Source organism: Canis lupus, chromosome 18 (genome assembly GCF_048164855.1).
Source record: "Canis lupus baileyi chromosome 18, mCanLup2.hap1, whole genome shotgun sequence".
In the NCBI taxonomy this organism is placed as follows: Eukaryota; Metazoa; Chordata; class Mammalia; order Carnivora; family Canidae; genus Canis; species Canis lupus.
The window spans coordinates 11,504,522-11,527,687 of NC_132855.1; the positions used below are offsets into that span (position 1 = coordinate 11,504,522).

Consider the following 23,166-nt stretch of genomic DNA (forward strand, 5'->3'; position numbering starts at 1 on the left):
CTGGAGAAAAGAGAGCTGCCTGGAGACCTGCAGATGGGACCCCTGAGCACTGATCAACACGTGTGTGAGGAAACTACCCAAAGTCAGGGAAAGAATCACCCAGAAGTCTGGAGCCAGAGGTGTTGGAACTCACGTAAGGCTGGAGGGAATAGTGCCCGGTCCCACTGACCCAGCTGGAAAGCCTCATCATGATTCCTGAGGCCCTGGAATATTCACAAGAGTCTTACCTCTGTGGTAGAGGAATAATCAGTCCTAAATTGAGCTCTGCTCTGATCCCCCCTAACAAATCTTAAAAGGAAGGATGGATCTATTCCCAAGCAATTTATTTGCATCCCATAATGAAGCTCAAGTATATTTATAGGAGTTATAGGGGAGGAAAAATCTCTTTCTCTATCCAACCTAGTTTCTTCCAGCTGGGGCCCTGTAAATTAGATGGGCCTAAAACAGATTAACAAAAGAAAAACAAACGTATTTATTAACATGCATTGTGCATGCAACGCAAGGGAGTAGACGAGATGAGTAACTCAGAGGTTTGGTTAGAACTTGGGCTTAGGTAGCATCTTAGCAAAGGGATGATACATTTTTAGAGAAGCGACAGGACAAGCAAAAAGGATTCTGGGTCTCCAGGGCTAGCAAATTGTGGGGAGGCAAATACATGGGAGATTAACGGCAAATGAGGTTAGTTAATAAAGTTTGTTTTATCAGTTCCTCTGATGCTGTCTCTAAGCTGATAAAGGTCATAAATTGTCTCCAGTGATTAACCTTTGTCCTTCCTCATAGAAAAGGAAAAGAGGGCATCTTTGTAAATTTGCATCCTGCTTTCAGGCACATAGAGGAGGGCAGACAGCTTTTCTTGTATCTGCTTTTTTTCTTGCATCTGCTTCTTCCCAATAGCTTTCAGCTCAACCTAAGCTTTATGCCAAAATAGTATATGTTGGGGTGCCATGCTCTGCTACCCTACAAAACACAAAAATAATGAGCACCCCGCAAGGTGGGGTGTCTCATATTAGAGAGCAGCAGCTCTGCCAAACCGTAGGGTAGGCCAACGAGAGAGAAAAAGTCTAGTTTTAAGGTTTCTGCTTAAGCCATTTGCTTCATGTTATGGATTTAACTGTGCCCCTCAGTAAAATATATTGAAATCAAAACTTCTAAACCTGTGGAGATGACCTTCCTTTGAAATGGTCTTTATAGATATAATTAAGTTAAAACGCGGTCATACTGGATTAGGGCCTCCTTGAATTCAGCGACTGATGTCCTTATAAGAAAAGGGAAATTACACAGACAAGGGGGGAAGAAGGCCCCTGTGAAGAGGAAGGCAAGGATTGGAGTGACACATCCATAGTCGAGGAACACCGAGGATTGGTGCAAACCGTCAGAAGCCAGGAGAGAGGCAAACAACAGATTCTACCTCAGAAATTCAGGGAAGATTCAAATCAATGCTGCCAGCATCTCAGTTTTTCACTTCAAGCCTCCAGAACTATGAGAGAATAAATATCTGCTGTTTTAAGGCTCATACTTTTTGGTCTTTGGTACCTTGCTAAGGCAGCGCTAGGAAACTAACACAATTGGCAAGCGTGGAATTCTGGAACTGCTCCTTGGCCCTTTGTTTAATAGATCACTCTCATAAATTTTGTCAATGCAGAGGAGACACGCCGTTCACTCGGAGGGAACTGAATTGTTCTCCACTGTAGAGAGAGGGGAGATTTTTGACTTAGGGAGAGACAACCAAGATGAATGAGAATAAGAAGCCTACAAAGATGAGGCTCTTCAAGGAGAGGCAGATTTTTAAACCCAGAGATTAGGTACAGCTCCTGAGTGACCTTCACCTTCCGTACTGTTCTGTGCTCTGCTCTAACTGCTACTACCCACACCACAATCCTTGGAATGTTGGTCACGGTTTTATATTGTTATGCACTTATTCTCATTTGGGTGGTTCTGTGGGAAGGCTTAATAAGGGCCTGGTAGGGATGAAGAAGAATGACAGTTCAGCAGGAGACAAAATGGAGATTCATGTAAGAGCTGAGTTACAGACAAATATTTGAAACAGCCCTTTTACCCCTAAATCCCTGGAGATTTGAAAAAGAAAACAGGGCTCCCATGGTATATTAAATGAAACTAGAATGAATTTTAATTAAATAGTAACTGAATTTAAAGGTCATGGTAAACCATCAAACTGGAGTCAAATGAGAGTTCATAGAGTTGATAATTGAATTTCCTAAGTGTCTTTGCTACCAACAACTTTTATGAATTAGCTGGTTTTTAACCATGTTTTATTTTTGAGCTGTTTGATTATATTATTTCAATTAATTCCTATCATGTCTAATGAGAGTCATTCTATATTTTTGATGATTGTGCTTAGTAGTGCTTTGCAACACTGATTTTATGATTTGACTCTCAAGGAAAAATATCTAATTTCTAAATAATCATGGCTTTTTTAACTTACCTTTTTTTTTTTCCCACCCATATACCCCCACCTCTGGCAACCAGTGATCTGTTCTATGAATTTGGTTGTTGTTTTTTTGTTTTTTCCCCTTCAGATTCTACATATAAATGAGATCATACAGATTTGTCTTACTTTGACTTATTTCACTTAGTATATAATGCCTTCAAAGTCCAATCATACTATTACAAATGGCAGGATTTCCTTCTTTTTATGACTAAAGAATATTTGTGAGTGAGTCAGTGTGTGTGTGTGTGTGAGTGTGTGTGTGTGTACCACATTTTCTTTTATCTATCCATCAATTGACACTTAGGTTATTTCTATATTTTGGCTATTGTGAATAATGTTACAATGAAAAGGGGGTGCAGATATTTCTTTAAAACACTGATGTCATTTTCTTCAGATACATGCCTAAGACTGGAATTCCTGAACCATACGATACCTCTATCTTTAATATTTTGAGGAACCACCATACCGTTTTCCATAGTGGCTGTACCAATTTACATTCCCAAAGACTGCTTTATCTCTGATTCTACATATTAACAGAGATCTGTATGGGATTTTATGGTTCATTCATATGTTCATCTACATAATTTTACTTGTTGCTTAGAAAAATATTATTTTTAAATGAGATTACCTTTTTCCTACAGACTTTTTTTTTTTTTTTTAAACAGAGATTCAGAGAATGATTTGCTGTTCTCAAAATGCTGGAATGTGCCAAAATTAGAATTCAGATTCATGTTTATTGGCACCACTTTCCTTAGTCTTTCAATATTTTATATATATATTAAATTCATATATATATATATATATATATATAAAACCTCTTGCAAAATTTACCCATGATTTTCACCTGCAAGCATACAGTTAATATGGTTAAATTGGCTAGCCAATGATGTTTCGAACCCTAAAATTCATTTGCTTTCAGGATGGAAAGAAAAGCAAAGAGAAAAAAATGTATTTTTCTAATTTGAAGTAAGGTAATTGGGGGGAATCGATGATAGTACTAATCAAAATAATTCCCCACACAGATCATTTCAAATTTCCATTCCATTAAAGACAGTAAAAAACTGAATTTCAAGGGTAAGTTATCCTTGAAACTGCAATTGTTATACTTCTGTGTTGTTATACATTTTGACAGACATTTCATTAATGTTGACAATATACATCAATTGTATAAATATAACTTTAAAGAGTAAATAGAAGGAAATGTCTTTGTGTTGGAAAGCTACATTTGCTTGTAAGAGAAAACAAGAAAGTAAATGCAATGTTTCTCTAATCTTTGATTCATTTCTTATTAAAACGGTAGCTTACATATCTGAATGTCTGATTTCACAGACAGTACAATTATTTTGAATTATAAAAGCCTACAGAGTGTCTTGATTAAATCAAGATGTTTTTCAGGACTGGGCAAACGTGCTACTGATTTTTGTCCTTCTAATGTGCTAAACTGTCGGAAAATTTAAAAGTGATCTTTTATGCTATAACTCGTTAGCCTTTTTGTGGCAATTTCATATTTTTTTTAGCTTAAAGGGTTATATACACCATGTAACTTTCTACGAGAATAAGTGTGTCATTTTAAAAAATCATAATATTTTTAAGGTTGAATGAGAGCAGCTATATATATTGAACTATATATATTAAAATGGTAGATGAAAAACTCTGTTTTTTTAAATATTAGTTATTTGAAATATGTGAAAATTTTTAAAAAATATTTTATAATAAAGAGAAGCATTTCAGATCTTTATACCCATCATATAAGTGAACATATGGAGCTGAATTATTTTTTCACAAGCAAAATACACTTTCATTAGTGTAGAGAACTATACACACAATTTATTGCAGAAAACCAGATGAATTAGCAAAAGTGAGGCTGTGTTCTGGATATTTTGATTGTTCTGTGGGAAATGGAATTGGTTTGGGTAAATGCCATAAACATTAACTACCATTCTGTTCCATAAACAGCTCAAGAACAGAGCACCTGACTTAAAAATAATAATGGAAATATTAGAAATAGTGGAAAATAATAATCAGTATTTGAATGAGAAATTCAACATTACCTTAACAATGTAATCAATGTGGTCAAAGTTGGCCTTCAGGACAATTATAATGTTAAGCACATTTGATTAATCCTCCCATAAATAAAGAAACATTATAACACTACTGCCTTAAAATCACCTCAAAGTTGAGCCATTTAGAAAATAATAAACACAAGAGAGAATGAGGAGTCAGGTATGCAAGCGGTGAAGCATTTTTTTTCCACATTGGAATTGTATTCAAGATTAGAGTGTGAAAATATATTACAGACTCAAATATGTGGCCTATTGCTGGGCATCATTTCTCCCCTCTGGTTTCTCTGCCTCCTTTTGTAATTCACTAGTGCTCTAAATCTGTCTGACAGACAAAAGAGGCCCCAAAAAAGACAGACTGAAGAAAAGGAAAAGAAAAGGAAAAGAAGGGGAAGGGGAGGGAAAGTAGAGGGGAGGGAAGGGAAGAGAGAAAGAAAGTGGGGTATCTATATTTTTTTTACAACTAGTCCAACACAAATTTCTCTGGCATCTAGGAACTTTTATGTACAATTAGGAGGTTAGAGAAAGGATCTTAAAAGGAAATCTAATAGGTATTCATTTTATAGAAGTCTAATAATTCTTACCATTAAAAAAGAAATTTGCTTTCAAGCAGAGGAGTACTAAAACAGCTTTGCTCTGCTCCTGTATTCACTCCTCTTTAGGGGTTTTTGAAAAGTATGATGCTTCTATATGATACAGAGAGTGTGGTTAGGCAATGAGTTTTTGGACTTAGGTCTTCTAATGGGCCTATCCCTATGTGCAAATGGGAAAGAAATCTGAGATTTCACAAAGTTGCTCAAGCACAAGCACCAGCAACTGCCATCCAATAAATTGCTGCCTTACCCCCATTTCAACTCAAAATTAATTCCTATAGCCTCCCGGACTCGTTACTATCATTGGTTTTGAATAAAGACAGTATTATATAGCATCTTATGTCTTCTAATACTTTCCTCAATAGAAACTTAGTATATTGTGCTGGTATTTGCTTCTAAAAACATTTTTTTACACAAGCTTCTGTCTCTTGACAAGCTTTTGCTATCTCATCTGTACTTTTCCAGTTTTATGGGCTCTCTGGTTTCATCACTCTTCCTGATTGGCAAAACTCTTTGAGAACAGAACACTCCAAAAATCACAGCCTAAGTTCAAGCAGCGGGAATGGGATAGGTTAAGTGAAAACGTGAGCTTTCTATTTTGTCACTTCTTTCTATTGTTCCTCTGCCTTCCCATGGTCTTTCATTTGTCCCCTGGCTTCAGAAGAAAGGATTTCCTAGACATCTCCTTTACCCCTCCTATTTATGAAAATTTGTTTTCAGTTGGCTAGTTGTCATTTTGCAAAGTAACTGACAAATGATTTAATCCTCAAAAGTCTGACTTTGCTTAATTAAAATACTCCCTGCCATCACGAACAATGCAAGTACTAGCTGAATTATAGCAGTTGATAATTCTGGTACCTAAAGGGATCATTTCTTTAATGGCTATAATGAATTCTATTTAGAAGACCAGTGCCTTCTTACAAGCACAAGCATGCATCACATCACAGAAATACCTCCTCTAGTTACATCGAAAGTTGGGTTTTCTAATTTTACTTTAACAAGCTTTTACCCACTTTCCAGACTTTTCACCAATATGGAATAAAGTATGCAGATGTGCGGACCTGCCAGAATTTAAATACATACTGGGAATTGGCTGGAAGTCAGTTATGCTTAGATGCAAACTTCTGAGGTTGTCTTATTTTGCATCTCTTAAAAATCAAGGGGAAGATGGTCATATTTTCTTCTTCATTTTTTTTTTAATATTCTATTTATTTATTCATGACAGACACACAGAGAGAGAGAGGCAGAGACACAGGCAGAGGGAGAAGCAGGCTCCATGCAGGGAGCCCAATGTGGGACTCGATCCTGGGTCTCCAAGATCACGCCATGAGCCAAAGGCAGACGCTAAACCACTGAGTCACCCAGGGATCCCCCTCTTTTCAATTTTGAATTGCACATTCCTTTGAAAGAGAATATGCTTGCTATCTTAGAGCACAGTAAACAAAATCCAGAGTAAGTCTATAAGCTATCTTAGGTTAGGGGCCATAATAGCACAGTTCAGCGCTACAGCCCCTAACATAGGTCATGTATATGTATATGACAGATGATGAAGATGTATTTGTTAACTGTCAAATGTAATATCAAATGATGATGACAATGAGGTTGAAAGTGGATTATTGACTTAGAATAACTATGCCTAAAAAAAGATCCCAGAACACACAGGATACTTCCTGAAAAGAAGCACCAGTAAGGGGTTGACAAAAAATTACCTCATTAGCAAGCAAATGGTTATTATAATTTAGACAGTATGATGCTGGCACAAAGTCAGACAAATTCAACAATGGAACTAAGTAGAAATCTCGCCAACAACTCCACATTTGGAAACTGGATATATGTAGAGATGGCATTATTTAACAGATTCCTTTGGAATCTCCTGGGTGATAGGAGTGTCTTTTGTTCTTATGGAGCAATGGTGGGTGGGCTCCTGAATGGAGGCTGGCCACCAGGAGGACTAAGCTATGATTAGAAGCTTGGAAATTTCAGCCCCATCTTTTAAATTTTTAAGGTGTGATGTATGGCCCAGAATGTACTCTACCTTGGTAAATGTCCCATGTGAGCATGAACAGAATGTGTATTCTGCTGTTGTTTGATGAATTCTCAATAGATGTCAACTATATCCAGTTAATTGATGGCATTGTTGAATTCAACTATGTCCCTACTAATTTTTTGCCTCCTGGATCTGTCCATTTCTGATGGAGAAGCATTCAAGTCTTCAATCATGATGGTAGGTTCATCTATTTCTCCGTGTAGTCCTATCAGCTTTTGCTTCACATATTTTGATACTGTATTGTTAAATACATATTTATTAAGAATTTTTATGTTTTCTGAACTACTGACCTCTTTATCATTATGCAATTCCTTCTTTATCCATGATAGCTTCCCCTGCTCTGAAGTCTGCTCTGGCTGAAATTAATATAGATCCCCACTCTTTTGATTAATGTTAGCATGATCTATATTTCAGCATCCCTTTACTATCAGTCTGTCTTTTTATTCAAATTCAGTTTCTTGTAGAATATACATTGAGATCTTGTTCTTTTATCAGCTTTGACTACCAGTGTATTTTTTTTTAAAAGATTTTATTTATGGGACACCTAGGTGGCTCAGTGGTTGAATGTCTGCTCAGGTTCCTTGTGGGGAGCCTGCTTCTCCCTCTGCCTATGTCTCTGCCTCTTTCTCTGTATCTTTCTTGAATAAATAAATAAAACCTTAAAAAAAATCACAGAGAGAGATCCTGAGCAGGGAGCCTGATGCAGGGCTCAGTCCCAGGACATTGAGATCATGACCTGAGCTGAAAGCAGATGCCCAACCTACTGAACCACCAGGCACCCACCAGGCATTAAAAGACTACCTCTGTCTTTTAATTGGTGCATATAAGACCATCAACATTTAAAATGATTGATATAGTTGGATCAATATCTACCATATTTGTTACTTTTTTCTTCTTCTTGCCCATTTTCCTGACTTTTGTCTTCCACACTTTTTCTGCCTTTTGTGGTTTTAACTGAGCATTTTATGTAATTACATTTTCTTTCCTTAAGAATATCAATTATAGTTTAAAAAAAAACCTTTTGAAAAGCATATGAAGTGTTTCTTCTTTATGCTGATGCTTATCCCTGTGTCTTCTTTCCTTCTATTTTAGGATCTCTGATTATGAGCATTTCTTTTCTAGATCTTACTCTGTGGGAATCCTAAGTGCCTAAAAGTATGATACTTTAAGCTATAAAGGATTTCTGTTTGCTTCTGCTATGATCTAAGAGATTCTGGTAACTACTTGGGGCTCCTGCTTAAGCTCCTACACACTGTGATACATTCTCATAACAGCATTTAATCTCAGGGTTAGCATGGGCATTTACACCTTGGACCAACTCAGCTTTAAGGTTAACTTATTCTTCACTGCTTTCTGTTAAATTTTCAACTTACATCTTTGCTGTTTGATTGTTGGGCCTTTAAAGGTTTTGCTTATTTCTTCAAACTCAACAAAGCATTTTTAATGTAAGATTTAGTTGTTTTGTAGGAGGAGAGCTCTTCTGAGTATCTAAACCACTACTCTGCTGGTAACGGACATGTTTGAAATATGTTTTTAGTTCTATGAAATTTTAAATGTTATTTTTTCAGTCAAAAGGATTACATGCATCTCCCTGAAATATTCTTTAGATTTAGTAAGAATATACTACCATCAGCATTTTAAATTTGCAACTCCTAAATAAGTTCAAATCCCTGTGACTGAGAATGTATTATTTAAAATGTGTCATACTGATGATTTAAGCCATTCCCTAATCACAAAAATTATAAGAGTAAAGTAACATAAGTACAAACTATGTAAAAATAACTTTCAATACGTAGCCAGTCTACAAGGAAAAAAAGAAAAAAAGAGTATCTCAATCATATATCTGTACCTTTCCAATTAGGTAGCATTCCATTGATTACCTGCATTTTCAATGTTGGGCATTTGGCACCATAAATATACAATTTATTTTTGCTACAATAATAATGCCTTCTTCAAAAAAAAACAAGATTTACAAACTTACATGATTTAATATTAGCTTAGCTATTTCTATTCCATTCTATTACACACTTCCTGGATATTAACAGAATTTGCAAACACCAGAGTCTGAGTATCACTATCAATTTGCATTAACATAAAACTCTTCTTCATACTGTCTGTAATTATTTCATGCCTCATAAATTCAACTTGGTCCCTGTGTATTAATTTACCCATAACTCTTCCAAGTCTTGTCGCCAAAATCTTGGCATATATCTTTATAGCACATTTAGTTATTTAAATGTGCCTATAATTTTCCAGACTGTTATCCCTCCCTTTTATAAATTAGTAATAGGTACTTTGCTCATAGCTGGGGAAAACTCACCTTGTCCTGTTTGCTCCACAGAAACTTATCATACAAGGTGGTCAACTTCATCCTGAAATTATAAAATGACTCATTGGATAGCCATATTCTTCTGTTCTTTGCCCTTAGCAAGTTTTCAAATGTCATTTAGAGAAAATTAATTTGTCTCCACAGGACGTTCTAATCTGTGACATTGAAGATATATTTTCAAGCATTTCTTAGCTTTTAAAGTTAGCAGGAAATAAATCCACTAGAGTTATGACACTGTTTTTTTTCCCCTTTATATAAAACCGATGGAAATGAGAAACTATTCTCTGCCATCACAGCACTCTGAGTCTGTTTTCCCTGGGGCAAAACATACTTAGATATAGGACAGAAACTAGGGTGAAACACTATGTTTGAGTGTTAAGGAAATTGTTCCTTAGAGGCCTGAAAAGTTAATGTGTCTCATTAAATTACGACCATGGAACAGTACCAGGTCTCACAGAAAGTCAGAACTAGAAGAGCCTGAAGAAATCACCTAATACTACAAAATCAATTTCTAGGCAAGAAATTGAGGACCAGGAAAGTTATGAGATTTGGTGAACTAATTAATAAAAAATAGAAGATTAGAACTTAGGTTTCTAATTTTTTGTTAAAGGTATTACTCTATATAACTTTGAGCAGATATCAATATTTTTACTTTGATTAACCTTGATAATCCATTTAATTAATATTTTTACTTTGATTAACCTTGATAATCCATTTAATTAAATAATTAACACTTCGTGAACATTTTTCAGATGTGGGACATTTTTCTAGGATTTAGAGCTCAGGAGATACTTCAGAGACCTCATCATCAAGGGACTTATAATTCAAAAGAAGAAATAAATATGTAAATAATCATAGAGTTCTATGTAGCGGGGTAATAAGAATAGATGGACAATAGCCACCTCTGAAAGGTTTCTTATTCCATGTTAAGTAATTCTGGCTTTATCTTAAGGGCTAAGAAAAGACACTGAAGGATTCCAAGCAGACAAGAGGTAGAATAATTTCACTGTTGCAGAAACCTATAGCTATGCCAACATTTTAGATGGTGGGTAGGGGTGAAGAACAAGAGACTAGTCAGTAGGCCATTATATCATTAACACCAAAATACAAAGGCTAGTCCACAGTCATAATAATGAATATAAAGGGTAAAGAACAGCTTAAGACTTTTTTTTTAAGTAGGTAAAATTGATAGAAGGTAAAGACTTAGGCAACTAGTACCAGATGCAGTGATAAGGAATACTCTGGGAGAAACATCTTTGTGTTGGAAGGCTAAAGTGGTTTGGTTTGCCTTAGTTTACATTGGTTAAATTTGAGGTATCTGCTGGATATTCAGATGAATGTCTGTTGTGTATGTGGTAAAATAGAACCTAAAAAATATTTGGTCCAATGATAGAGATTCATGAATACAAGAATAAATGGAAATTGAACTTATGAGATATGGATGAAATTGTATAGCTTTAAGTACAGTTAAAGAAAGACTGAATCAGGGTTTGTGGAATACCAATATTAAGAAAGAAAAAAAAAAAAGAGTGGCTAGGGAAGTTTGAAAAAAAAGTGAAAAGAAGATATTATGAAAAACCATGATGGAGAGAACTTCAAAAAGAGAAAGCTCCCAAAAGATCATGTCCTGCAGAGAGGTTAAGGGAGATAAAAATTCATATTCTTATCTTGAGTTAGTAACACAAAGGTCTTCAGTGGATGATCTAAAAAATAATCTGTCAAATGGTAAGAGAAATGCCGTATCATAGAGTTGAGATATTAGTGAATCAGAGTTTTACATGTACAAAAAATGGAAATCTATTCCTTCAGAAGCTTCTCTCTGAAGGAAAGGAAAAGAAAATTAGAAAACCAGAGATGGAACATACAATAATGAGAAACATGGGACATGTGGGTGGTTCAGTGCATTAGCCTCCAACTCTTCATTGTCCCACATTGGCCTAATTAAATAACAATGGAAAGAATGAAGTTCAGAAATTCTATTACAATATGAAAGTAAAACACTCACCAAACATTCAAGGTGGAAGACATTTTAGAGGCTTATTCCAACTTGCTCACACATCTAAAATCCAAAGAGGACAAGTTATTTAGATAAGTAACCACTGCCGATCAGTAACTGATCCAGGACCAAAACTGATGTTTCCACAACAAAACACAGTATTGCTGTGTGTTCTACTCAAACAGTTGGTAAAGTTTTGTTTTGCTTTGTTTTGTTTTGCTTTGTTTTACAAGAACTTCTATTACTGAAGCAACACCAATATTTCTGTTCAAATATGGAAGGAGAACTTGAGTAGATGTGTTCCTTACCATTGGCAAACACTGGAAAATGATCAGTCCTGCCAATTTAGAGTACAAATCAGGATACAAGTAGACTATTATTTGAAGTGATTCTGAGGAAGAAAAGGAATAGATACCCTAAAAATCTCTTTCAACTGATTTTAAGGAACCTTAACTATAACAATGTTATTGTTTTTTGTTTTCTAGTTTCTGTCTCTGACATTTCCATCACTGTCCAGTTACATTTTTTCTTGAACTACTTGCTGTGATAAACATTTTGACTTTCAAAGAGATTCCCACAGATGAGTGACTTTATTCAATCTATTACTTGTTATCTCTTTAAAGATGTTCCTATACTTTACTAGTTCTTCTCTGAAGATAAGCACTAAAAGGAATCAGTTGAAAAGCATCAGGCATTTGGAAACATAGATTTTCCTTTAAATTCTGTTATTTTTAAAATCAGTTTTATTACAAAGTTCTACCTATTTAGGCTACAGTTTATGTGTGCTACATTCTAAATTTACTTATAGTTTGTGTGTGCTGCATTCTAAAACATTTGAAATGCCATAAAATGCTAATACGTCTATTAAACAAGAAAGCTTGAGATGAATGCTCTGAAAATGGACCTGGTGGGGTCTGTTTCCTTCAGTGATGAGCTCCAGCAACCTAGCTCCCATCCCAGAACTCTGTAAGTACAAATGAATGAAATAATGACAAAAGTTCCCCCTGCCCAAAGTGAAAATATACACATTAGAATATGGGAAATTTTAGCTAGCACATTTTGCAATAAATTTACAGGATCTGTGTTTGTAAATTTACAGGATCTGGTGAATTATTTATCAGTAATATGAATATTTGTCTTACTTTGCCCAGGAGAGCCTCAGTTATTTCATATAGTTATCCCTTTGTCCTGGTTAGTACCTCCTTTCATTTTCAGAAATATCTATGTTTTGACAGTTATTTATATTATTTATGTAGTCATCATATTTACTAGCTATACTCTCCAACTTACTCATTACCTACATTCTTTCTTCTTATACACTGAATGAAGTGAAAATTAGAATAATTATTTGAATTAGTCTGAAAATATATACTTTTGCTTTATCTGAATAGCTCAAGAAAATGTTTTGAGTTTTAAGTGTTGTAGAAATGAAGTTTCTCTAAATCATATACTTGTTAGAAAACAGTAAGCTAAAAAATATAGACAAGTGCAAGTATGGAGAACTTAGAATTCAGACTGTCTTTCTAAAGGCATTTTAAGAGAAGGGAACATAGATTTTGGGGAAGGAAAGCTAATTGTTTCCCTATAACATATTTCGAAAATGATTATGTAAGCTGAGGCAACTTATTTTATAAACATAAATTTATTAAGTTTATAATATGGATCACTGATTAATTAAGAGTAAAGTTTTTAGAAATAAACCACATTGCTAATTTACAACTAATAGCTTTTAATTCTATAATACAGGAATGTTTTTTTAAAAGATTTTATGTATTTATTCATGAGAGACACAGAGAAAGAGGCGAAGACATAGACAGAGGGAGAAACAGGTTCCCTGTGGAGAGCCTGATGTGGGACTCGATCCCAGGACTCCAAGATCAAGACCCAAGCTGAAGGCAGAAGCTTAACCACTGAGCTACCCAGGTGCCCAATAGGAACCTTTAATAACTGTTCATTTGTACTTTGAATTTGTTTATTCCATTTGACTAAAAATATATATTGTTGGACACAGAGAAGTATAGTTCATGCTTTCAACCTCAGAAGCTTCCAAAATTAGGGTAAGTATAAATCAACAACAAAGTTTAGTTTCTATTTACCCAATAATCTGGAAATGAAGTAAAAAGCCACAACAATTATTTTAGCAAAGCCCTATGCTTTTGATCAGGAAACATAATTCTAACTTAAGAATCTGCCCTTCCCTTTCAAATATCATCTCTTGGGGAAAGATAAATAATTTAAACAAATAGCAGCCAATCCAATAATGCCACTGTGAAGAATTGCTAAAAATCATTACATAGCTTACTGAAAAGATGAAATTCAGCTACATTTTAAGATATATATATATATATTTTTACTTTATTTTCCAAAATGACAAAATATTATAATAGGTATGAGAAAAGCACTGCATGGCTATAAACTGCTGCCTTCAAGTGGCTTACATTCCACTGGTATGAGGAGGGGTCAGAAGAAACTAACAAATATGTAGAATAGAGTAGATGCCGGATGATCATAATATTAAATTAATGACTGTTCAGTGACTAAATGTGCCAACAATTACAACAGATCTATCAATAAGGCACAGAAAACTACTGACTTTCTCCAATAAGTCCATAAGTAGAAAATACTGGCTGGCAAAGAACAAGAAAAATCAAGTAACTACAGATAAAGATAAAATATAGTTAAGATATATATATATATATATGTATATATATGTGTATATATATATGTATATATATATTATAGATTAAGATATATATATATATATATATATATAATAGATAAGATAAAAATTAGCCTAATTCCAAATATATTTTTTTAATGGGCAACTTTTACTTTTTACCACTTCACTGATAGAAAATACTTTAAACCTCACGCAACTAAAAAGGCTTTTGAATAAATGAGGAAAGCTAGTAAAAAAAAAAAAAGCATAAGTAGTAAAAAATTATAACTGAGAAACAAGCGCTTTACTAAAGTATGTGGTCTGAAAGTTGTTCAGGCTATTATTGGTTCATGCTCCTTTGAGTAAAACAACTTACAATGTCTTTGTGAAGACAGATTTTCCAGTGTTGCTTTTTACTCTTCTCATGTGTCTACTCTACCGCAATGACCTATTCTCTCCCCTGCCACCCCCCAAAAAATCTGATAATCAAGAACAGAAAACTTTCTAGACTGGCAAAAGAGTCACCCTGATTTTTTTTTTAATTTTTATTTATTACTTATGATAGTCACACACAGAGAGAGAGAGAGAGAGAGAAAGAGAGAGGCAGAGACACAGGCAGAGGGAGAAGCAGGCTCCATGCACCGGGAGCCCGACGTGGGATTCGATCCCGGGTCTCCAGGATCGCGCCCTGGGCCAAAGGCAGGTGCCAAACCGCTGTGCCACCCAGGGATCCCTCACCCTGATGTTTTGCTAACTAGAGTGCTGGACCAAATCACAGCTATGCTGTCTCTGAATCGCTAGGGCACTCTCAGTAGTCAGCGTTATTAAATCCATGATTAAGTTCTTCAAATGATATGAGTGATATTTTTAACCATTGCTCTTTAAAATAGGAAGAAGCTCGGAATGCCTGGGTGGCTCAGCGGTTGAGCGTCTGCCTTTGGCTCAGGGCATGATCCTGGTCCTGGGATCCAGTCCCACATCAGACTCCCTGCATGGAGCCTGCTTCTCTCTCTGCCTATGTCTCTACCTCTCTCTGTGTGTCTCTCATAAATAAATAAATAAATAAATAAATAAATAAATAAATAAATAAATCTTTAAAAATAAAATAAAATAAGAAGAAATTCATTGACATGACAATTAAATAATTAGATTTGATAGGATATACTGACTCGTTGACTACTGTATCAAAGAAACAGAAGAAATGAATATTTTTAAAAATCTCTACAGCTGAACTTTCTTTTAGTCTCATTCTTTCCTAGACAATCTTCCAAAACTCTACAGTTAACCGTGTAGAAAATATATTTTCCTTAAGGAGGAAGATCATAAAATCATCAAGTCCAGAAAGGAAGTGCATTTTAATCCTCAACCACATTTTAATGATAGTTCATTGCCTCCTTCTTTATTTATGTTTTATCTTTCTCATATAGAATTATTGATGTCTGACATGAAAAAAAATCGGGATGGGGCACCTGGGTGGCTCAGCCAGTTAAGTGTCTCACTGTGGATTTCAGTCATGTCATGCTCTCAGGGACTCCCCACTTAGCAGGGACTCTGCTTATCTCCTTATCCCTCTGCCCCTCCCTGTACTCACATGCACATGCTCACTCACTTTCTCTCTCTCTGATAAACAAGAGAAAGAAGGAAAGAAGAAAGAAGGAAAGAAGAACGAAGAAAGAAAGAAAGAAAGAAAGAAAGAAAGAAAGAAAGAAAGAAAGAAAGATAAAGAAAGAAAGAAAGAAAGAAAGAAAGAAAGAAAGAAAGAAGAAAGAAAGAAAGAAAGAAAGAAAGAAAGAAAGAAAGAAAGAAAGAGAAAGAAGAAAGAAAGAAAGAAAGAAAGAAAGAAAGAAAGAAAGAAAGAAGAAAGAAAGAAAGAAAGAAAGAAAAAGAAAGAAGAAAGAAAGAAAGAAAGAAAGAAAGAAAGAAAGAAAGAAAGAAAGAAAGAAAAAGAAGAAAGAAAAAAGAAAGAAAGAAAGAAAGAAAGAAAGAAAGAAAGAAAGAAAGAAGAAAGAAAGAAAGAAAAGAAAGAGAAAAGAAAGAAAGAAAGAAGAAAGAAAGAAAGAAAGAAAGAAAGAAAGAAAGAAAGAAAGAAAGAAAGAAAGAAAGAAAGAAAGAAAAGAAGGCAGGAAGGAAGGCAGGAAGGAAGGAAGGAAGGAAGGAAGGAAGGAAGGAAGGAAGAAGGAAGGAAAGAATCAGGATCTTTTTGGCCCTGATTTACATATATGACCTCTCAATGCTCTGCTAATTACTTCAAGCCCTGGACATATTTTATTCTTTGTGGTCATCTTACTTTGTGGCCCAGCCTCTAGTTGCATACCAGGTATCCATTTACCCGCTCTTTCATAGAAGAATCCTATCTTTTGTTCAGGAGAGATCGTTAGCCAAGATCAATTCTTTAGCCTCCCACTAGGTGTATACATTACCAAGTTCTTAAAAAGTAATGGTATATGAGTGGGGATCCTGAGAAAGCTCCTTAAAAGGTACTGACTCCTCTGAGGCATCTGACCTGTTCTCTTTCCTTCTTCATCCCTTATGTTGCTCAGGACATAAACACGTTAGCTAGAGCATCGGAAGCTATGTTGGGCCACAGAAGAACCTCAGGAATGGAAACCCTACACTAAACATGAAGAAAATTAAACTCAGAAGCAGGATACACCCCAAATAACACTGCTGAATCACCATGCTAGACATGAACTATCTACATCCAGTTTTTTTTTTCATAGGAGAGAGAATATTTTATTTTATCCACTGTCTTCAAATTCCTGTCACTGACATCTCTATAATTTCTCACTGATTTGCTTGCTTTATGTAACTTGGGTGAATTCTGATCAATGACTCAGATGTACAGTAAGAAATTATTGCTCCAACCCTGACATTCTATCTTTCTAGTCTATAACAGCAAAAGTATATTTTAATCTTCATAATAGGTTCTTTGACTATCTTCTGGGAAAGGAGAGTTGAGGAATTGAGATTTATTTTTTTCTCTATCTTGATCATTTTCTATGGCCAAATATTTTCTATCACACAGTAGTTGGCCAATGTTCTAAAGTCTGACAAAACTGGAGTTTGTCTCTGGCTTGGTGTTTCTGGTCACCCATCCTTGCACTATTACACTAAAGATGCCCCTTACTCTCCATGCCTGCTGAGAATCTTGGTAGGGTAAGGCGAGCCTTTTACGCAGATGCTCCCTAGGCTTTGAATGTATGATGCATGTGAATCTCCTCATTTTTCAATCTTTTCCTCACTTCCTGGAGCCCATTTAGGTTTACTCCTTACCCTCCTGGTGTTCTGTCTTTCTATAGAAATAATCTAATTTTTTGTGACTCTTTTTTGACATGCATGTTTCATACCTTCATAAGCCAAATTTCAGTAACTTTCATCCCAGCCCAAGACCTGCTGTGCTACCTCAAAGAAAGAAGAAGGAACTATCAGGGACTTTTGAATACCTAAAATAAAGTCCAGTCTGGAGGATACAGAAAGGAAGAAAAAGTGAACTTCTACTTTCTCTCCAAGTTTAGAAAAAATATGACCTCTGAAGGATAAACAGATATAAACTTGGGGGATCCCTGGGTGGCGCAGCGGTTTGGCACCTGCCTTTGGCCCAGGGCCCGATCCTGGAGACCCGGGATCGAATCCCACGTCGGGCTCCCGGTGCATGGAGCCTGCTTCTCCCTTTGCCTATGTCTCTGCCTCTCTCTCTCTCTCTCTGTGACTATCATAAATAAATAAAAAATTAAAAAAAATAAATAAAAATAAACTACAAATTTACTTTTTTTCTTTCTGAAATGTTCTCATCACATCTGGAAAAATTTCCTGTGGCTACATATTTAGGCACTCTCTAGAAATTCTAGAAAATGATGGCTTTCTACTTGACCTTATGACCATTATATTATGTCTAATTACCATAAAATCTCTAGCTCAATCAAAATATGTTTAATCTTTAAGCATTTTTTACAGAGAATTTATTTTATAATTTGGTAAGCAATATTATAGCTTAGCCACAGATTCCCAATATCATATAGCCAACAATTTACCCAACTATATTATATATCCATAGGTATTAAATTTTGTTTTTATTCTCCTCTTGAAGAAATTAGCAGTGCAGTATAATAGAAACCACAACATAATAATTCATTTTAAAAGTGAGTAATCTTTCTTTTCTTCAACCTTTCTTTCTCTGGATTACTATATATTGATAAATAATTTACTCCTCTGTATCAACAGACTACTTAATTTAAATTTAAAAGCTATATAAAAATAAGTGCTACAATCATACCACCATTGTTAATGATTCATAGCAAACTCTGTATTAAATTATGCCCAGAAAGAATCTTTTAAAGGGCTCATTCCATCATATGTTGCTCAATATAGGAGGAAAATGCATCCAACTGTGACTTTTGGCTAAGATAATAACAAAGAGGCAGTTTAACATTTGTTAATTATCGTTATGATGTCTTCTATAAATAATAATAATTTTAGAGCTCCATCATCATTAAAATGTAAACAGTTCTTATAGATTGGCCTGAATTATATCAAGCCAATGAATTAAATTTTTAGCCAGTCAAACACTCCTCTGGGAGGTTAAGGAAACAGAGCTTCTTTCTGCCTTCCTTTCAGCTCTGTTCCTGCTACTTTCACGTTGTTAGACAATCGAGGTATGGTCACAGTTATCCACCATTCCCCAACTTCCACTTCCATATACAAATAAACAAAAATTATTGAAGTGACTATCTTATTTCTCCTATGAATTATTATGAGGAGCAAAGGAAGAGGAATGTTCTCTAGTTGTTAACTCAGCCTACACAGATATCCAGACCCCATGTTGATAAATGTAGATCACAATAATAGCATGCAGAATCAGTTCACTAAGTGGGATAGATTTCTCCCCATGACTTAAATGCTTATGCATGTAGTCAAAAATAATAAATGCTTACTGAAGAATGAATGATTAAAACAATATAAAACCTATAATGACGTGTAAGCAATCACACTACACATTAAGCTACTCTTCTAGATTCAAGACAGGAATGTAAAGAGAGGTTGCCTCAAAGAATTAAATCCAATATTCATGATACTGAACTGAGTTAATAAATAAAATGTTTTAAGAACGTTAGATTTCATTTTTAGATATCTCAAAGAAACTTCTTTTTCACCTTTCTTAAAACATCTTCTTCTTCAGTCTGACAAATCTTTGACCATTTTGACCCTGTTTTCTCTTTACTGTCATTCATGTTTTCCCTGTAGATTTCAAATATTCATAACCAAGGGCAATTCTGATGGATATTGCTTAAAAATCAGGAAGTAAGATGATAAAAGTTGTGATTTTTACATTTTCCTTCAGGATGGAACCAAAGAAGGCACAGTATGATACATCTTTCAAGACTTAGATGAAGGTTTACAATCTACATTATGGGAAATTAAAGCTTTTAGATAGAAAGTGAGCATTTCTAACCTGAATAGCACAAAGTTACACAACAAAATCATGAAAAGGCAATAAAAGATTTAGAAATTAGTTATTTGTCCCATACAACATGGAGAGTTCTATTGACTAGACATGGCCACTGGATGATATTTGCTTGCTTTGATCTTATTCAAAATCTACTTGACATCAGACACATAACGAACAAAAGTTTACAAGCTTTGTATCTTTTGGTGAAGAACATGAAGAAAGTATGAACTGAGAAAGAAAGGTTGTATAAATTCTTTGGCATATTTATAGTTGTACAATCTTGACAAACATCCTATACTCAAGCAGGATTAAGAATTAATACTTTCTGCCATAAACTAGATCTCAGATTACAGGGAAGTAATACACTGATGAATACTAACTTGGCATTTTCAACACAGTTAATATTAGTTCTTTGTAATATCAAATGTACATCTCTACTCCCTCATACTGTATCACTGATATTAAGCAACTTTTTTCTTAAATGAGAAGAGCTTGTTAACTTAGCGAGCAATAACACCCAAACTATCATGCCCCCTTTACTTTTAGAAAGGCAAACTTTTAGGGGGCACCTGAGTGGCTCAGCAGTTGAGCAGGGCGTGATTCCGGGGTCCTGGGATCGAGTACTGCATCGGGCTCCTCACACGGAGCCTATGTTTCTGCCTCTGTGTCTGTGTCTCTCATGAATTAAAAAAAAAAAAAAAAAAAAAATCTCTCTAAAAAAAGAAAGAGAGAGAGAGAGAAAGAGAGAGAGGCAAACTTTTATCTGCTTTACCTGTTTGTGAGTATGTCTTTCCTTCCTTCCTGCCTCCCTCACATTCTTAATAACAACCACTATTAAGCATCTTCTTCATGCCAGATGATTTTCTATGTACTAAGAGATTAAATCTGTCTCTGTAAGCATAGCTTTAATTCTACTAGAGGAAGATTGATGGCAAACAAATGAATTTGCCATCTTTTAGATGATGACGAGTGCTAGGGTGAAATCTAAAGTAAGACAAAGGGAACATACAGTGTTCTTGGCTGGAGAAGGGCAGATGCTATTTTATATACACCAGTTAGGAAAGGCCTCTGACAAAATGATCTTTAACCAATGACCTGATCAAAGAAAAGGGATGCAACACAGACACACTGCTCTCTGGAAGAATATCCAAAGCAGAGGGAACAATAGATTCAAAGGCCTTGAGGCAGGAGAAGGCCCAGTTTATTCACCTTTCAAGTTGAACAAAGGTTTACAAGGATGAAATTGGGAAGATAGAGTTCTGAGAGGTGGTAGAAAATTCCTTTGCTATTTCCCTGTGGCAGCTGGGGTGGAGTTTTTCCGGGTTACATTTCACAGTATGTGCCTGTGGTTCCTGGCCTTCTCATGGCAATTCAATTTCTGCTTCCTATACTTCTTGTGTGCTTCAGTGGTCAGGATTATTAAAATATATCAGTAGTATAGAGCCCTAAGCTAAAGCGCATATCTGGTCCCAGTTTCCCTATGGGCATTTGGCTTGGTGTCTATTCAGTATTCTTTCTTTGCTTTTCTGCTTCATTTCAAATGCTTGTGGATTCTTCAATTCTTGATTTCAAGCTTAGCTACACATTTAATTTCTTCACCTATATATTCTATATGCTTGAGACATAAAGTGGATTCCCTGTGATATTACATATCATCATATTTACCTAAAAATGACTGATCAGTGGGCCCAATTGTTTGACAAAATTGACTATCTTCATAAAAATACATTTTTAAATGTTTCAAATTCTCATATCTAAAGAAAATGAAGATATTTGATAAATTCATAGTTTAAGCTTACAGAAGACACCTTTTGTGTTCTGGCTGTTTCCATGTTGATATTCCATAAAATGTTAAAATTTATTTAATATGGGGCAGTATAATATGAGGAAGATAAAATGTTTAGCAGCCAGATGACCCAACTTTTTAGACTAAAGCATAGAATATATTTGACCATGGCAATAAATATATAAAACAGGGAACAAAAAACAAAAACAAAAACAAAACAAAAAAAAACAGGGCATGAAGTATAAGAAGTTTTAAATATAAACTATAAGGACCATTTAAAAAGAAACTAACTGAAATGTATGCCACCATTTTATAGTGAAAATACAGTTTCCTATTTTATTGAAAATATAATAGTTATAACTACATTTTCAAAGTCCACAATAAAAGAAAATGGGTAAATAAATCAATACAGCTCAGACTATGTCCTCATAATTCATTGAATTAAATGTCTAATTTCCTCCACCAGACTCCACAGAAAATGAAATCTAATTTCATCAGAAACATTTACAGATTCATCTAGCTAATTCATTTAATAGTGAAGACTGGATTATACTCCAATAATTGGGACTGGAGGAATATAAATTTGGGGATCACTAAAGAAATGAAAACATTCACGAGTAACAAGTATTGACTTGCTGTCAGGTAGCAATCACACAAATAGCTGGTAAACAATATACTAAGTGGTTGTAAAAACACTGTGCTATTTATGCCCTTACATGAGGGCATGAGAAAGTAATAACAAACTAAAATCATGCTTTTATCTGGCAAAACAAAGGCTCATTTAGCCAATATCCATCCATCCAAATTTCTAATTACTCAAGAGGTAGTCTTCTCAATGACAAACTCCTGATTTGCTACTTATTTGCTACTGACTCAGGGCAAATTATTTAACCTGTCTCTTGGTATCTTCAACTACAAAATGCATATATTATTATAGTACCCCTTCATGGCTTATTTATAGGGAACAAATAATCTAAAATATATAAAGTCTAAAACCAGTTCCTGATACAGAGTAGGAATTATAAAAGTGCTTCTTACATTATCGACCGCCTTATGTGATACGAACTAGATTGTTTGGAGGCAGTATAACTACTTACGTAGGCGTTGTGTAAGAAAGATGACAGAGGGCTTCTCAAGCCAAGTATCATTACCTGGAAATTGTATATAAAGAAAACATGTGAAGATCGCAGACTAGAGACATGGGTTCACTAAAAGACTGAGATTTAATAAATTATTAAATATTTTGTCTCCAACATACCTTATCACCATACCAATAGGCTATAGTGAAGTCATAATGCCTTTTGGCTGAAAAAGCTGCAAAATGCAAATGCTCTCTGGAAAGCAGAACTTTAAAAAGCCCAAAGCTAAGAAGAGACAAGACCAAGGACACTAGAGGAATTTGGAATATCTGGCAACTACATCCACAACAAAATATTTTAAATACATCAAACATCTACCCATATTAACATAAAACTTCACACTAGAGGCCCATTTATGTCAGCTCCTACTACCCAAAACAACATGTCTAATCTTTAACAAAAAATTAAAAGACAAGAAAAAACATGGACTATAGAAAAAAAACAAACAAACATCATAACCAGATTCAGGTATGATATAGATGTGAGAATTATCAGACAAGGAATACAAATTAACTATGCTAAACATGTTAAGAGTGCTAATGAAAAAAATAGATTAACATACAACCATAGATGGATATTATAAGCAGTGGTATGAAAATTTGAATTTAGAATTAAAAGAAAATACTGAAACCAAATTTTAAAAACACGATCCAGAAATGAAG

The 23,166-nt window shown here is 34.9% G+C and overlaps 1 long non-coding RNA gene across 4 annotated transcripts in view; it reads right to left on the reverse strand.

The window, feature by feature from the left end:
* The window catches only part of LOC140608656 (uncharacterized), a 53,543-nt gene extending 30,947 nt beyond the window's left edge, over nucleotides 1–22,596 (reverse strand). For all 4 annotated transcript variants that reach the window (XR_012010622.1, XR_012010621.1, XR_012010623.1 and 1 more), the window contains exons 1-3: nucleotides 22,463–22,596; nucleotides 11,484–11,537; nucleotides 9,470–9,521 (exon numbers count right to left, since the gene is read on the reverse strand). This is a non-coding gene — a long non-coding RNA (uncharacterized lncRNA). The remainder of the gene's footprint in view (nucleotides 1–9,469; nucleotides 9,522–11,483; nucleotides 11,538–22,462) is intronic.
* Nucleotides 22,597–23,166: the final 570 nt, after the last annotated feature.